This window comes from Panthera pardus, unplaced genomic scaffold, assembly GCF_024362965.1.
Source record: "Panthera pardus isolate Hobbes unplaced genomic scaffold, ASM2436296v1 HiC_scaffold_27, whole genome shotgun sequence".
Taxonomy (NCBI): Eukaryota; Metazoa; Chordata; class Mammalia; order Carnivora; family Felidae; genus Panthera; species Panthera pardus.
The window spans coordinates 124,663,891-124,681,890 of record NW_026526843.1 but is presented as its reverse complement, the minus strand read 5'-3'; the positions used below and the strand labels follow the sequence as shown (position 1 = coordinate 124,681,890).

Below are 18,000 nucleotides of genomic sequence, written 5' to 3'. Positions count from 1 at the left end.
GCAGTAGCGAGGTGGGGATGTCCCCAGGGGACGGGAAAAACAGGCAGTTGAGAGTCTGTGGTTGGGAGGTTTGTAAAACGACTCGAGCGTGCCTGCGAAAGCCGTCCTGTGAGGGACAGGTGAACAGCCTTGGCCGCTGGGAGGGCCCTGTGATTCGGGGGTGCCCGACGGCCACTGGCTAAAGCACGGATCCACTCTCCACGGCTCCAGGGCAGGGATTTTGCAAGAGTCATTCTGAAAACAGAACCAGGGACCGCTCATTTGTTATGGGGCACTTCCTTTCCTTTCTTCGAATATCGACATTCCTGTAACATCCCTATCCACGGGGGAATCAATATTTCCTGGATCGTAAAAGTTTGTGCAACACGACGGCAGCTGTCTGGCAAGCGGCTGTCTTCCTCTCGGGGTGGGGACGGGGGTGACTTAAGGTGGTGGGGGCGGGGCGGGAGCTGACAAAAACAGATGGAAGGGAGGCCAAGGGTCATGACATGCTAGCTGGGTCACGTAAATCAGACACACAAACACACAGACACACACACGGAGCGAGAAGCTGTCAACACAAAAGGTGACAGGATAAGAAAACACACACCCTCACATCTTTGGAGCCTCATTTGCGGTCGGTTCACTTCTCCTGTTTGGAAGCGATGGATTCGTCTCACCAGACGGTTACATCTGCTGCCCAAGAAGCAATTCTCACCGAACGAAAACTCTACTGTGACCCATGGCAAAAAGCACAGAACTATGTGGAGAATTCTTTTGGACTGTGTCTTCATCGCCACATGTGCTCCTATGAGCTTTACATTCAATCTCTTTATATATACATGTGAATGTAACACCACATGTGTGTGTGTACATATGCGTCTATATAAAATCCTCAAGACCGAGCCCTCACCTTCTCTCCTAATTCTCGGACATTCTGCCACAGAAAACTTGAGTGCAGCGAGGACGTTTTTATGGGCTGCAGCCCTGTTCTAGACGACCCGCACAACATGGAATTTGGTGTAAAATGGACCGTCTTGGACGGCGCCCAAAAGAAATACCAGAAGGACCTCGTTAAAATAGGGTTTCGCTTATAACATCTGGCCCGGACCCCAAGGGTGGCGGCTGAGTCCAGCACGGGCCTCTGACTAGTGCAGACCGAGAGGCCTGCCAAGATTTTAATATCCTCTCAACATGGGAAACATCCAGGAGGGGAAAGCATTAGTCAGGTTATAAACTAAGGTTGTTACTTCCTCCCAACAACTGGCTGGGGCAGAGGCGGCCCCGAGAGCGGCTCACAGAGCCGCCTGCGCTCAGCCTTCCAGAGTGTCGCGGGACCTCCGGGCGCAAACATACCGCCTGCTGGCACCCCAGCCCCCGCGAGTCTGAACCCTCATGGATTTGTTATTTGGAAATTGGGAAACACACGAGCACAGAAGCCAAGCCAGAGATTTGTAATGGAGAGCGTCATTAAAAATTACAAAAAAAAAAAAAAATAACTTATGGGGGCACCTGGGTGGCTCAGTCGGTTGAGCGTCCGGCTTCAGCTCAGGTCACGATCTCGCGGTCCATGAGTTCAAGCCCGGCATCGGGATCGATGCCGTCTCTCTCTGTCCCTCCCCACACGCTCCCTCTCTCTCAAAAACAAATAAACGTTTTTAAAAATCTTTTTAAATTTTTAAAAAATTATGACGTGGGGAAAACACAGAGAAAGCAATCTGGAAGACAGAGGAAATAACTCACATAAATAAGTACACTTGAATAACTAAACCTGATACAACCAGTGTTCTCATGTAGGAGAATTTCTTCCAGCCCCCTTTGTCCCTGCAAATTAGTCTGTATGTTAATTCTTACGATCGCAGAATTCCGTGTTGCTGCTTCTTTACCTAACGCAACGTAAGCACGTCCCCTGGGCGCTAAGTGGACTTGACGGCCACCATTCGGACAGATTCTCCATGTTCCCCCGTCCTTTGCTCCCACAACCTCCAGATTTACTGTCAAAGATGAATCTGTGGCTTCCACACGCACAGGGCTCCAGCCTTCAGCCGCCTGGCGCTCAGCTGCTGAACCACCTTCCCAGTCCTTTCTGGTCCTTCCTCTCATTCTGCATCCTTTGTCGCCCCCGGCAAGGGGGTCCTCCTCCCCGAACCCTCAGGGCCTTCTTCAAGCCAGCCTCTTGACTGTGCTCGGCACGTCCTCCTTGGCTTGCTTGCACAACTGTAGCTCAGGTCGCAGCTCCAATGCCACCTTCTCTCCGTGTGCTTTCCTGGGGTCCTGGGGTCCCTTCGCGTACACCTCCGGTGTTAGGTCTATCAGCCTCTGACAGGCGACCGTTAACCAAAACAAGCCTCCGTCCTCATCTGTGCGTCCACACTCGCACATAGGTAGGGCAGTGCCGCTAACAAAGGACAGGCCCTCGGGAGGAGGAACCGAAAATCATGCCAACTGCTCTATTCCAGGACATCGAGGCCTCCCTGATGGCATCCAGACCTCTGATGTTATCCCAAATTCACTCGCATAGCACAGGGGTGAACATTTTCAAATCTAAGTTCTTTCTTAAATTTTTTTTAATGTTTATTTATTTTTCAGAGAGACAGAGCTTGAGCGGGGGAGGGGCAGAGAGAGAGGGAGACACAGAATCCGAAGCAGGCTCCGGGCTCCGAGCTGTCAGCACAGAGCCCCACGCGGGGCTCGAACCCATGAGATCATGACCTGAGCCAAAGCTGGACACTGAACTGACCGAGCCACCTGGGCGCCCCGTAAAATCTAACTTATTTATTTTAACGTGTATCACGCAAATGCGACTAGAGGCACATCTCAGCAACGGTTTCAGCTTAAGGAAAATATTAGTAAATGTTAATAAAGCGTGGCAAAAATGATGCGCAGACAGCTGAGGCTGGGAAATATGCACGTCGACGTGGGAGGGCGCAAAAGTCTGCAGAGGGACAGAGACGTACGGAACACGCACCACACGCACGGGGGGCTGCAGGGGAGAGGCGGAAGGAGTGCCCGCGTTCTCTGCGGGCACACGACATCCTGGCGGCCAGGTCTGGCCCCTCACCTGCTTTTGTACAGAAAGGTGCCCTGGACCACAGCTGCTGTCATGTACGTATCTGCCAGAAAGACATGAGCAGCTGGGCCAGAGACTAAGCTGCAGAGAACGTTCTCTCCACCCTGATCTAGGGGAGAGACCTGGATGAGAGGGCAGGGCCGAGAAGGGCCGAAGAAAGCGAGCCTGGATCCCACAACTTGTTTTCTGAGACCGGCAGAGCCCAAGACCCAAACCTGACGAGGGAAAGGACCTTCACACCCCAGCCTCTCTCCCTCGGGTAACCGCGAATATACCAGACCCGGCATTAACACACCAGATTCGGCAATACGGAGAAAGGACGACATGTCCGGGCCAGGCGGGGCCCATGCCAGGAATGCAGGCTTTCACGTCAGCAAGCGAATCAGTGAATTCCCCACAGTAACAGAGTCAAGAAAAATCATTCAAGAGAGGAAGATTCAGGAGCCAGATGGCCCGCTCCGAGCGCTGCCTCTGTGACTTCCCAGCGAGGGGCCTGGGGCCAGGGGCTGCCTCCTTGGGGCACTGGTTTTCTCACCTGTACACAGAAACGAAGCTGCACCTGCTTCCTGGGGGTTAAAGGTTTTCTCGGTCAAGGGCTTAGAATCCTGCCCGACACAGTGACTGTGCCCAGTAACGTCAGCTGAGTTGCTACGATGGAGCCGTGACGACAGGGACAGGAGCACCGCTGGCAAGAAACGTGGAGTGGCCGGCTGGCAGACAAGCGGGTGACAGAACAGACAACGGAGGCAGGAGAGAAGATACGAGGGGAAGCTGGCAGACAATCTTTGGAGGGGAGGTCCGTGGTCAGGATGTGGCAACGGCGGTCGGCGGGATGGCATCAGGACGTGCCTGGCAGCATGAAGCCAAAACGCCGGCAGGGAAGGCAAGAGAGGCTGGGGTGCCCAATGCAGAGGTTGGGGTGCATGCCAGGACTTGGGGAGAAAGCAGCGTGCTGACTTCAGACACAGATGCGGGAGGGAAGGGAAAGGACGTCACCTTGGGGTCAGTGGCATCTACGAAGCAAGAGAGCAGCGGCGGCCCCAGTAAAGTGACATTTGGTAACTCGGGAGAGAAGGGACAGTGTTGCGGCCGACACTGCGTATGACTTGCTCGTCTGTGTGGAAGGAAGGACGGGAACGGCAGGAAGTTGGTGGCAAATAAGGTACATGAAGGCTGGACACGCTTCAGGTCCCATCGGAGCTTCAGAGGGGGCAGGCGTTAAATGTAATGGTGTCTCAACTCTGAAGACAGGCACCTTGCTAACCGGCTGTTACGTCTCTGCGAAAAAAGGGAACTTGAGCCATCCCAGACTTCTTCACGAAGTCACGGCACACACCTCATGGGCACCTTCAAAAGAATCGAAGGGTGGTGGTTTTGGTTTTTTTTTTTTAATGTTTGTTTTATTTTTGAGAGAAAGAGAGACAGAGCATGAGCAGGGGAGGGGCAGAGAGAAAGGGAGACACAGAGTCCAAAGCAGGCTCCGGGCTCCGAGCTGTCAGCCCAGAGCCCGACACGGGGCTCGAACCCACGAACCGCGAGATCGTGACATGAGCCGAAGTCGCACGCTTAGCCACCCGGGCGCCCCAAGACAATTTACGTTGTTCTTTTTTTTTTTTAATTTTTAATGTTTATTTATTTTTGAGAGAGACAGAGCGCGAGCAGAGGAGGGGCAGAGAGAGAAGGAGGCACAGAACCCAAAGCAGGACCCAAGCTCCGAGCTGTCAGCACAGAGCCCGACGCGGGGCTCGAACTGACAAACCGCGAGATCATGACCTGAGCCCAAGTCAGACGCTTAACTGACTGAGCCACCCAGGCGTCCCCTAAAAGACTTTTTTGATGTTAATACCAATGGAAATTGTTTGGCAATATTGAGCAAGATACACATTTAAACAAGTGTAACTTACTCAAAAAAAGTTTTTTAATGTTTATTTATTTTTGAGAGAGAAAGAGAGAGACAGAGAGAGAGAGAGAGAGAGGAAGAGGCAGAGAGAAGGGGAGACACAGAATCTGAAGTAGGCTCCAGGCTGTCAGCACAGAGCCCGATGCGGGACTCAAACCCACAAACCGCAAGATCATGACCTGAGCTGACGTCAGGTTCTCAACTGACTGAGCCACCCAGGCGCCCCTAAACAGCTATAGCTTATAAACAATCAAGCGATTTTCATTTTTTAAAGTGATTTTCATTCTAATTAGGCTTTTCCCCCTCTGACAAATCTATGAGCACAAGAATGGCAAATTTTGAATCTTAGCTTCTATGCACAAATTAGAACAGTAAAGTCAGCAAGGACGACACAACTCGAATTACACGGGAACCGGGGTGGTCGTGATGTGATTATGAACGTCTGGGACACGGGAAAGACCAAGTTCACGATTCCACTTTGTCACTCTGAGTGGCCTTATGACCAAACCAAAAGAACAGTTTCGCAAAACACATACACTTTTTGAACGAAGAGAAACTCCTGTGCAGCTACCAGCGTTCCAAGAGGTTTGTAACACAACAATTGCCACGCACGGGGGTGTTAAGCGGAGGACCGGGGCCCTCCAGACTGTACCGTGCAAAGGGAACACGGAGGTGCTTACGTGGTGGAGGAGTGTGAACTGCGGATGCCCCAAAGCTGGCCAGGGGAACGTTTTATTCTTTTCTATGGAGAAGGCGTGGGTATCACATTCTCCAGCTACTTACCCGCCCCTACGTTTTCCAGTCGGTTGTTAATCAAAGTACGACATACACGCCGATTCAGAAATGACAGATATGGGTCCACAACCCAGCTTTGAACTCCGGGACGGTGGCGGGATGAACAGCCACCCATCTGCCAAGGTTTCCTTCTGTCCCTCTCAGCAGGTGCTGCCGGCTCACGTGACGGCCGCCCAGTGAAAACCCTGCACGCCCAAGCTCGTGTGCTCAGGACACTTCGCAGGTGTCATCGCACATGCCAGGAGAATTAAGTGCCACTGAGCACATCCATGGGGACAGCACATCTGTACGTGTGAGCTTACCTTATGCTGGGCCACGCCACACACACTCTTCCCTTTTTTTTTTTTTTTTAAATTTTTTTAATGTTTATTTTTGAAAGAAAGAGAGAGACAGAGAGCATGAGCAGGGGAGGGGCAGAGAGAGAGGGAGACACAGAGTCCGAAGCAGCTCCAGGCTCGGAGCTGTCAGCCCATAGCCTGATGCAGGGCTTGAACTCTCGAAATGCAAGATCATGACCTGAGCTGAAGTTGGACACTTAACTGACTGAGCCACCCAGGCGCCCCTTCCCTTTCCTGATGCCAATCTGTTTCTTTCTCCCCTCAGCTTTACGGAGATATAAGGGACATGTGACATCCTGTCAGTTCAAGGCGCTGATGATCTGATACACACAGACACTGTGAAATGATTACCGCAGTCGGGTTGGTTAGGACCTCCATCACGTCACAGGGTTACGTTGATCTGGTGTGAGGAGAACATTTACGGATTTAGTCTCTTAGTAACTTCCAAATATAACAATACACGACTGTGAACCATAGTCACTGTGCTGTACATTACGACCTATGTCTTTTTGCTACAATGAACTGCGAGCATAACTATTACGAAGCCCTGTGAATCCTCTTAGCGAATCGCAGTGTGAGGGTGGTCGTGGGACCCCCAGAGCACCGACACAAAAGCGCTGCTCACGTCCACGGCGAATAGGAAGCAGGAGCTGTTACTGTTTCGCAGGACTTCAACAGTCCTTTTACCCGCTAGTGATATGGACAGATTATTCAGGTCTTCTTTATTTACTATGTGATGAAACTAACAGCTGCCTTTATTATTTCCAAAGCAAAGGCTACCATTACCTCAAAGAAACACTTGCCTTTACTGTTTCAGAAAGATCCTCTTTTTAAACAGGGACACACATTAGCAATGTAAAAGAGCCACTGCAGTCAAAATATATTTTTAGAGACTCAGCTGAACAATAAGCCCTGAACTTTTGTTTAAATTAAGATAGCTGAACCATTTTCAAATGATTTCCCGAATCCGTGCAAACGTGTCTTGCATAAGAAGGCATTCCACGCTTCTGAGAAACACAGTGGAGCCGACCGGATAATTTGTCAGCTGCCAGGATTACAGTGGGCAAAGCTGCTTAATCATTTTTGTAGACAGAATTATTCACAAATATTAAGAGTAGCACCCTTTTCCTGGTTATGCAACCTCTTCAAGGGGAGACCAAAAAAAAACTTAAAAAAAATCAGATGGAAAGGCAGCTACTCCCAACTATTTTATTATCTACTGGAGAATGCTTTGGCAGACTTTTGCCTTCCTCGAGGGCAAAAATACCCTGGAAAATTTTAATAAAAGCGAGGACTGCATTTTGCTCATTGTTAAAGTCTATTTGAGTTCTAAAGCAGAAGGAATCAAAATACAGCCCAAGAAGATAAAGTGTGAAGAAATTCGAATTCCATTTACACTCCATTTACTAATAAAAGCAGTTGGGGTGGGGGTGGGGCGCCTGGGTGGCTCAGTCGGTTAAGCATCCAACTTTGGCTCAGGTCTTGATCTCACAGTTTGTGGGTTCGAGCCCCACGTTGGGCTCTGGGCCGATAGCTCGGAGCCTGGAGCCTGCTTCGGATTCTGTGTCTCCCTCTCTCTGCCCCTCCCCTGCATATGCTCGCTCGCGCTCTCTCTCTCTCTCTCTCTCTCTCTCTCTCTCTCTCTCTGGCTGTGACAACAGAGGGGTGCGGAGAGTTGTTGGTACCTAGTGAGTGGAGGCCAGGGAGGTGCCGGGTCCGATGCCAAACGGCCTCTCGTGACAATTACCCAGGACAGGACGAGCCAGCCAGGGAGGCAAGTCATACGGTGCCCACCCAAGTTTGCTGATTCCCAAGGATGCAACAATTTGAGCTGTGTAAGAGACAACTACTCTTCCCCTTCAGATGACTTTTCAGGATTCTGTTCCCAGAAGACTCGGAAGGTTTGTGTGGCCATCCAGTTTCAAACGACGATGGCCATTATCCGAATCCGTCATACAAAAGAACGACCCCGTCAAAGCCTGGGTCCACGGCGTGGCCAAATGACCTGCACAATTTAATTAACACGTCTTTGCTGTCTCTCGATCATTGACCACCCTCTCTCACACACATGCACACACACAACTGCAGATAATGGGAAGGGCAAAATGATGTTTTTGGTTTATTTTGGATGTTGATAATTTGGAAATACTGTGGAGTCAGGAAAAGCTGCAAAAATGGTAGAATCCCGTGTTCTGCGTCACCCTGCCTCTCCCCAGTGGTGACGTCTTATCTTGCTGTATTACAATATCAAAACCAACACGACTTCTTGTTGCCTGGTCACGAGACTGCAAACCTCCTGACCTCCGTGTGTGCGCGCGCACGTGTGTGTCCACATGCACGATCACCGCCACGGTCCATCAGCACAAGAGAACTCCCCCAAACTACCCTTTTTGCTACGTCTACGGACTTGCCATTTTAAGTTCGGTAAGTAGAACCATCCAGAATGCGGCGTTCCGATACTGGCTTGCATGAGCCAGCACATCTCCCTGGTGAGGCATCCGGGCTGTGGCACGTACCCACAGCACATCCCTTCTCATTGCCGAGAGAGCCCCCAAGGTGGGCAGCTGCATACAGTCTGCTTAGCCAGCCGCCCGCCAGGGCACATCTGGGGACGTTCCAGGATACCGCTATTACGAATTAAGCTGCTATTTTCTGTTTTTTAACGAACTGGGTTTTGTCAGACAGCAATCTAGCTTACAAAGGACACTGTATGTGCCAAGGACCCGTTCCAAACTCCGTATAGTTCTATTAAAAAGCCCTTCAGGGGTGCCTGGGTGGCTCGGTCGGTTAAGCATCTGACTCCCGGTTTGGGCTCAGGTCATGATCTCACGGTGAGTTCAAGCCCTGCGTCGGGCTCTGCGCTGGCGGCGTGGAGCCTGCTTGGGATTCTCTATCTCCTTCTATCTCTGCCCCTCCCCCACTCACGCTGTCTCTCTCGCTCTCCAATAATAAATAAACTTAAAAAGTCTTTAAAAGGCCCTTAAATGTGGTATCGTCAGCATGGAATTCAAGTGGCTTCCTTACTTTCTGTTGAGATTCCAAACTCTGAAACAATCTATACATGAAACTTCTCACCTATAACATGGTGACTTATTACAAAATTGTGGTAAGATACACGTAACACAGAATGTACCGATTTTGCCATTTCTGAGTGCACAGGTCAGTGGCATTAAGTACTCTCACACTGCTTGCGAACACCCTGAGCGCACAACTCCAGAACGCTGTCATCTTCCCAGACTGTGTGCATGGAACACTAAGTCCCCACTCCGCCCTCTGGGCCCCCCGTAACCTGTGTCCTACTTTCCGTCTTTATGACTCTGACTGTTCAGAAACCTCACGTTAGCAGACCGTTAGCGCAGTATCTGTCTTGTGTCTGGCTTATGTCACTCACCATCATGGCCTCAAAGTCCGTCCACTCTGTAGTAGGAGTCAGAATGTCCCCCCTTTGGTCAGGCTGAGTCACATTCTATAGTGTGCACACAGCACATTCTGTTTATCTGTTCACCCCGTCCATGGACACGGGGGTTGCTTCCACAGTAATTTTCTAAAAGAGCATTCTGGGGCGCCTGGGTGGCTCAGCTGGTTGAACGTCAGACTCTTGCTTTCAGCTCAGACCATGATCTCACAGTTTGTGAGTTCGAGCCCCGCATTGGGCTTTGCGCTGACGGCACAAAACTGGCTTGGGATTCTCTCCCTCCCTCCCTCCCTCTCTCTCAAAAATAAACAAACATGAAAAAAAGAGAACATACTACTGCACCCCTAAAGGGAGGAGCTCATCTCTACAGGAAGACAGCACATCTTCCCAGGACATTCTCCAACACCCCTCCTGCTATAAGCTCATAAACCTGAGATGCTGAGTGGGGACAGAAATGACACTCAATATGAACTGCTCACTATCTTTAACCAAACAAGATTCTAATAAAATTGGAATCCTGGCGCTCTCTCTTATCCAAACAGGCTTCTTTCCTGACCTGATCCCGGGAAGTGGCTGTGTGCACACGCATGATTTTTAAACGGCTCCATAATCTTTCTGGAAAGTAAAAGCTTTTCTGTGTGTTTAGGACAGAACCACCTTTAGCTTTGTGCCGGGGCTCGCGGTTGAGAGAAAATGCCACCTAAGCAATACTCACTCTCCTCTTATGTCCTAACCACACTGACATCATAGACGGGCAGCGGGGACACAAAAGGGTGCCTGCCACCTGGCCAGGGAATCTTTATCATCGGTCTTGGCCTAGAAGCTCCATGAAATGAGTGAGAAACGGCATCTGAGTTCTACTGTCAACCTTGAAAGTCTGAGTACATAATAGTTCCCTATCCTTCTTGGCTGACACACACCCTAAACTATGTAAGGACGATATGCAAATAGAGAACCATGCGTAGGTTACGTAAGTCAGAGGAAACACGCCTAATTCTACGTAGCTAGTCAACACGTGTGCAGATACGGCTCTTGAGGAAAACAGAACCCATCTAAGCTGCAGTCTTTCATTGCAGGAAACCGTCAATGCTCCCATCTGCATGGATTGTGACGTTAACAGAGATGAGAAACACGTATAATAAACCAGCCTCTCGATGACAAATCCTGACGAATCAGGAAAGAAGTTCCGCGTATAAGGAGTCTTCAATCCTATCTGAAACGCTTCAGAATGAAGAACGAAGTTCATCTTCCTGGTGATTTGGGATATCTATCCATTTTTACCACCTACTGCAATGATAAGTTCCTTTTATTGCCTAAAATGTTTACCAGGACAGCCCTTGGGGCTGCAGGGCCTGCTAATGTAGCCGCAGGGACAAAACGCTGTGTCACCTGCATTTCTCTCCCAGCGGCAGAACCACCACCACGGTCGGCGACTGGTTTTGTGAGGCGTCTGCCCGTTCTCTGGGGCCCGTTCTCTGATGACGGTCACAAAACTCGAGGTGGGGAAATACCTGAATCCACACCCGGAGCGTTTCAGTGTCTGCCCTGCCCAGGGCCCCATCTGCAGGAACGCCGCTCTCTGCCCGGAAGGACATACAGATGGACACACGCCCAGCCCAGACGCCCAGTCGTACCCACCGGCCACCTGGCCAGGCTGCAGACTTTTCTATTTTTATGCGTGAAGTTACGATGCTGAAGGAGGAGAAGGTTGTGCACTGTGATGCTCTCTCACTCAGCAGTTCTGGGTGAAAGTCACTGGCGAAAACCGTGACCCCGTGCAGGTTCAAGAAGGCTACTTTTAAACCCAAAGAGGAAGCTTCATCTGTGTCCTGCACGTATGTCTGCCGGGGCTAACGTCCGTTTACCGAGTTTCCAGGTAGCCCTGCAGCCCTAATCAAATCTGTAAAACGACCGACGTTTCTCAAGTGCTTTGCTGCCCAGCGAGACGGCAAAGGATGCAGCAGCGGCTCCTTCAGCCTCCACTTAGCAAGGGGTCTGCAATCCCAGGCCTAGATTCTCACCCCGGAGAGACGAAAACCTACGTTCACACGAAAACGCTGTACGCAGATGTCTCCGGTTGTTCCAGCCGTGATCGGAAAAAGCTGGGGACGACTCAAATGTTCTTCAACGAGAGACGGCCAAGCCAACTGCTACGCGGTCTTAGAACGGAACACTACTCACCACAGAGAACCACCGACCAGGGCATCCGACAGCGTGACCGAATCTCCCTTGTGTGACGCAGACTCTGAAGGCTACACCCCCTAGCGTTTCATCGACACGACGTTCTCACGAAGGCAAAACTACGTGCACGGGAAACAGAGCGCTGGTTGCCAGGGGCTGTGGTGGGGAGACGGCTGGGTTACAAAGGGGCCCGGGGGACTTTTTGGGGGTGATGGACTTTTCTCCGATCTCAGTTGTACTGCTGTTTACGTGACTAGAAACGTTTGGCAAAAGGTGTAAACCTGTACTTTAGAAAGGGTGAATTTTACAGCATGAAAACTACACCTCCGTTAAAAAAATAAAACAGGGGCGTCCGGGTGGCTCAGTCAGTTGAGTGGCTCAGTCGGTTTCATCTCGGAGAAAATATTTTCTTTACAATTTGGACTTTGGAATGAAGCAAAAGAGGAAACACTTATGCTTACAAGGACTCACTGAATTCTCCCACTTTCCACACGGAGCCGGAACACATGCCAGCCTCCCACACTGGGTTCAGAAAAAAGCAGGGGCAAACAAGCCCAGATTCATCCAGGATCTGGAGACGCTGCTCACAGAAGCCTGGGCAGCCTGAGACCCTCGCAGGGCTCGCTCCCCGCCTCTATCTGGCTCAGAGTGTGAAGCGGGCCTAGGGCTGGGTGGGACGGCGCCCCGCCATCGTCTGTGTTTCTAATAATGGCCCAGACAGCAGGAGTGACCGCACGATTAACCCCCGTGAGGCAGAGGCCGGCGGAGTCTTACCCCTCGAAGCGGGACTGCCGTAACTCAGGCAAAAGCTACCTCGGCCACTTGGGTGCTGTGGCTGACAATTCACGTTTCTCACTGCTTAACTTAAAAGCCCTCCTTACTGAGGAAGTACGCTTCACTTGGTGAAACGCTTCACTCGGTGAAGCGTCTCAGTCTTGCTTTTGGCTCACGTCACGATCTCACGGTTCACAGGTTCGAGCCCCAAGTCGGGCTCTGCACTCACAGCTGACAGCAAGGAGCCTGTTGGGGATTCTCGGTCTCCTTCTCTCTGCCCCTCCCCTGCTCACATTCTCTCTCTCTTCCAGAAATAAACATTTAAAAAGAAAAATTAAAAAAAATAAATAAAAGCCTTGCTTACCAACCAGCACTTTCGTCCTTCAGGGAGCCCAGAAGCCACTACCGTGAGATGTCACAAACCAAGAGTATCTATTGAGTCCTTTTCTGGGCAAGGCCCCTGCTTCAGACAACTAACGACGGTAACAAGGCATCTCCGTCTGCCTTGACGGTCGTGGGATATTCCTCTGGGTCTGGAATCTACCTCCTCACTTCCAGGTGAGGGCCAGGAAAGATCTAAGAGGATCTCAATTCTGCCGCTCGTGGGCAGACAAATGAGGTAAGCCCGTTTTGGGGACTCTTTCACAAGTCTGAAGTCACGTGACCTGGATTCTCACAACAAGGAAGGGATCATCTTCAACACACTGCCTTCCTGCCATCGGGGAGACAAATATTCCTTTGGGGATTCACGGCATCCTCACCGATACAGAGGATCCAGGACAGAAGCTGCTGGAGACAGGAGGGCCAGGAACGCGGTCCACTGGCTCGGCACAGAGAAGGCAGGCTCTCCCCTGTAGCTCAGGTGGCCGGGACTAGGAGCAACCGTGGTTCTGGGAACTTGACCCTCACTGCACCCATGAAGGTGGGCTGGAACCTGGTGGGTCTGTCCCCGTGCAGTGAGGCTAAGAGCACACAGACCAGAGAACTAGCTGTCTATCTCACTGTAAAGCCATCCCCTGACCACCTCCTCCCTCCCTCCCTCCCTCCCCTGCACCCGCCTTCTTCCACACAAGGCCTAAGGATGGGACCCTGCTGCACGAGAGGGGTTCTCAGAAACAGAGAAGCTCCTGGAGTCTTCCGGCAGGGAAAGCTGGATGGGTAGGTGTAGAGGAATGAGTCAACTATGTTCACAGAGGACTTATTTTTGAGTTGCTGGAGGTACGTGGGGGAGAGCAGAGATGCCTGAAGGAGACGTATGCTCAAGGGGTGTGTTTTCTCCCCAACCCCCCCCCCCCATTTTAATGTTTATTTATTTTTGAGAAAGAACGAACATGAGCAGGGGAGGGGCAGAGAGAGAAGGAGACCGAGAATCTGAAACAGGCTCTATGCTGCCAGCACAGAGCCCGACGTGGGGCTTGAACCCACAAACCATGAGATCGTGACCTGAGCTGAAGTCAGATGCTCGACTGGCTGAACCACCAGGCACCCCCAACGCCCCAACCCCGATTCTGCAGCTAGAAAGGAGACACTGAAAGGTTGAGAAGGTGCTCTCTGCATTTGGTGGGCGCTCAATCAATACGTGCTTCATCAAATCTTTAGGATTTGAAATGAACATATAGAATGACCCCAAAAGGAACACTTGAATGTGGCATTTCTTCTCTCCCTGCTTTTGAACTTGTCCTTATAGGAGGACTCGGGTCGAGTCCAGGCCTTGTGGTCACGAAGCTCAAGCATGGCTTTCTTAAATACCCACGCGACATGTGGGACTGTCGGTAAGGATTGTGACAGAGAGGACAGGCGTTCACAGTTGTGACATAAAATCCACCCCAGTGATATCCTATCCATCCCGTCCCCCAACTCCCTTCCTCAGTTGCCTGGTTACCGAAGCTTTAGCCACAAACAGGAGCCGCATGTAAACACACACATGAAAAGGAAGTGTGGCCTTTCTGGGGCAGGGATGGTTTCTGTGTTTATGCAGAGGCCAGCAGCTCTCTTGCTGGGGTGCCTCGGGCCCCAGGGACCAGCCGACCCAGAACCCTCGCTCTGGGCCACACTTAGGTATCTCTCCCACACTGTTTATTCATCCTGAAGTTCAGCTCAAGATTTTACCACACATTCTGACTGTATCTTCGTGCAGAGGGGTTTTAAAAGAAAGACATCTTGGGGGCGCCTGGGTGGCTCAGTCGGTTGAGCATCCGACTTCGGCTCAGGTCATGATCTCCCAGTTCATGGACTTAAGCCCCGCATTGGGCTCTGTGCTGACAGCTCAGAGCCTGGAGTCTGCTTCGGATTCTGTGTCTCCTTTTCTCTGCCCCTCCCCTTCTCATGCTCTGTCTCTCTCTTAAAAAGAAATATACATTAAAAATAAAAAATAAAAAAAAAAACAAAGAAAGGCATCTTGAATTCAGAATTCAATGCTGGAAGTCGACAGGGAAGCACATGGCTCTGAGAGTGTATCTGCTGTGTCACAGGAGAGCACCTGTGCTCAGGTGAGCAATGCCCCACAATAAGGTAGGAGATCGGTGCTAGTGACTTCCCCAATCCCCGGGGCTGAGGTCATACACGTTTTATCAATTTCTGTCACACTATGCCTGGGACCAGCTACTCCAAGTGACCCAATCTACATGGAGAAAGAGTGTGCACCTTCCATGGAAAGTGCTAGTTGGGGTCCCCAGGCACAGATATCCAGGCTTGGACGGGGAGAGGGGTTTGTTCTATGATGCCACGTGTCCAGTGAACTCCAGTACTATGGCCCAGGTTAACCATTTTTGCACGGGAAGGGGACGCTCGTGGGGGTAAATAACTTGTTCAAGGCTCAGAGCCTGAGCCACGTGGTCTGGATGCCACACCTTGCAGGCTGACTGAGGAAGAGCCAGGACCCGGGGGCTCACATGCTGCTTGCCCCTCACTCTTGTCCATGTGTCTTTGGAAGGTGAAGGCTCGGGAACTGGTTTCCGTCTTGAAAGACCAAGTTGCGGAACATCAACGATAGGATATCAAGCGTAAAAGGCTCAAACACGTGCGAAACCAAGAGTCACGGGCTGAATTGATCCCGCCCCAAATTCCTAAGTTAGTCCTAAGCCCTGGTCCACCCCAGAAAGTGACCTTATTCAGAAACACGGTCGCTGCAGATGTTATGCTAAGATGGGTTTTTATTGGACTACAGGGAGGCCCTAATCCAGGACGGCTGTTTCCAAAAGGAGAGAATCTCGGAAGGAAGATTTATAGAAAGGAGAAATCTGACCAATTTGGACAGGGGTGGAGGCACACAGGGAGAGGCCGTGTGACGACAAAGACAAAGACGGCCAGCAAACCACCGGAAGCTGGGAGACAGGCATGGAACAGACTCCCTCGACGGCTTCAGAAGGAACCAAGGCTGCCCACACCCTGATTTTGGACTTTGGTTCCCCAGAAACGTGAGACAACGTACTTCTGTTCAAGCCGCCCCGGTCCGTGGTACTTTGTTACAGCAGCCGGGGCAAACTAATACATCTGTACGCCCACTGCTTAGGAAGACATCGCAGACACAGCAAGTGCAAAAACCAGGAGGGGCAGTTACCACTGAAGAGAGAGAGGGGACGACAGAGGAGAGTCGAACACAGGCGCCAACTCGTGTACCGGAAGGGGTAGGATGTCCTCCACGAACGTCGTTGTGTACGTCTCGAATGAAATATTTTAAAGTTCAGAAGACAATATTCATTTTAGAAATTCATTAAAAACCTAATAACGTGAATTTAAGAAGAATTCAGACTCTTGAGAATTCAAAAAAGCACCCACAAGCAACCCACGACACTGTGGTGAGGCTCCGCTGTGTGGGGCATCTGCGACATCGAGTAATGGGGGGATCCAGGCTCTGAGGCATCGCAGGGCTCCTCAGAGGACTGTGGCTGGCCTGTGACAAAGCCAGGCCAGGCCCGGGCCTCGGGTGCTTGTCAGGCCCTCCCCCACTCCCGGAGGATAGCAGACGCTACTCACAAGGTCCACTGTGTCCGCGGGGAACACATATCTGCCCCGGTCTTTGCTTACCGCCGAGGAATATCTTGGTCATAATCAGAAGTGCTGGAAGAAACCGGAACTACTCCTACGTTTTGGGAAACTGACAACGGTCCATCTGGGGGAGTGGTTCAGGGGCTCAACAGATCACTGGGTCCAAGTCTGAGAGGTTCATAGACAGACACATTGTGACGACAGACTAGTCCACAAACGCCCTCACCGTGCAGGAAGCCCAGAGCCGCTGCTCCCTCCGCTACCCCACTCTCGACGTCCATCCCAACTGCTCTTGACCTTAACTCCAATCTGATCTCATCCGGACAGAAATATCAAGGGAAGAAAAGAACGCGCTCCCCATCCCATCCTGGGAACGGGGCGGCCCCGGAGCCTTCTCTTTTTCAACTCTCTTAATAAGAACGTCGTTTGTTTGCTCTTCTTTTCCTACGGCCTGGTTTTCCGGCCCAACGGTTGGTGGACCTGCATGTGGCATGTTGAAGAGGACTCCCCTGCTGACAGACACCCAAGCCTCTTACCTGACTCCTGGAGGTAGCGATACACCAGGAAGTTCACCTCGTCGCTGGTTATGCTCATCTTAGCCTCACCTCGCGGAGACGAGGTCTTTACGATGCGGGAGCCGCCCTCTGTTAGACGACAGGAGAAAGTGGAGAGAGAGTGTTGAAACACTGCCTGTATTTGTGTCACTGCATCTCGCTGAGACAACTAAAGAAATAACACCCGTGACGTTATAACCATGAAGGTAATTATAACTTTGTAATAACATATATCAATATAAACGCATCCAGGACGAATGTTTCAAAAAGTCAAAAAAACGAAAAAAGTGTTGGTGTATTTTACAAGGCTGGGAGGGTCACGCACAAACCACGGTGATGAGGACAAATTCAGGGGCAACAGATAATGGAAACAAAATCTGACTTTTTTTTTTTTTTAATTTTTTTTTAACATTTATTTATTTTTGAGACAGAGAGAGAGCATGAACAGGGGAGGGGCAGAGAGAGGGAGACACAGAATCCAAAACAGGCTCCAGGCTCTGAGCGGTCAGCACAGAGCCCGACGCAGGGCTCAAACTCACGGACCGTGAGATCATGACCTGAGCCAAAGTCGGACGCTTAACCGACCAAGCCACCCAGGCGCCCCCCTGACTTATTTTTTTAATGCTTATTTATTTTGAGAGAGTGAGAGAGAGCGCGTGCACACAGGAAGGGGCAGAGACTGAGAGCGAGCGAGCAAGCGAGAAGCCCAAGCAGATTCCGTGCTGTCAGCACAGAGCCCGACTTGGGGCTCAGTGTCACAACGGACTGTGAGATCATGACCTGAGCTGAAACCAAGAGTCAGACCCACTGAGCCCCCCAGGCGCCCCACGAAGCCCAACTTTTTATTCACTAAAAATCACGTGTGTGCTGCGTACATGACAACGTACTTGGTAATGAGCATGACCGCGTTCCTGAGGTGCATTCTGATGGACGTGGTCAGATAGAACACTACACGCTTTTCCAGAGACACAGAAGATGGCTGAGCAGACTAGAAGTCATGTCAACAC

General features: G+C 51.0%; 1 protein-coding gene across 1 annotated transcript in view; it reads left to right on the top strand.

Annotated features, from left to right (window-relative positions):
- Nucleotides 1-18,000, top strand: part of GPR143 (G protein-coupled receptor 143) — an 83,359-nt gene that overhangs the window by 36,813 nt on the left and 28,546 nt on the right. The gene's annotated exons all lie outside the window — the stretch shown is intronic.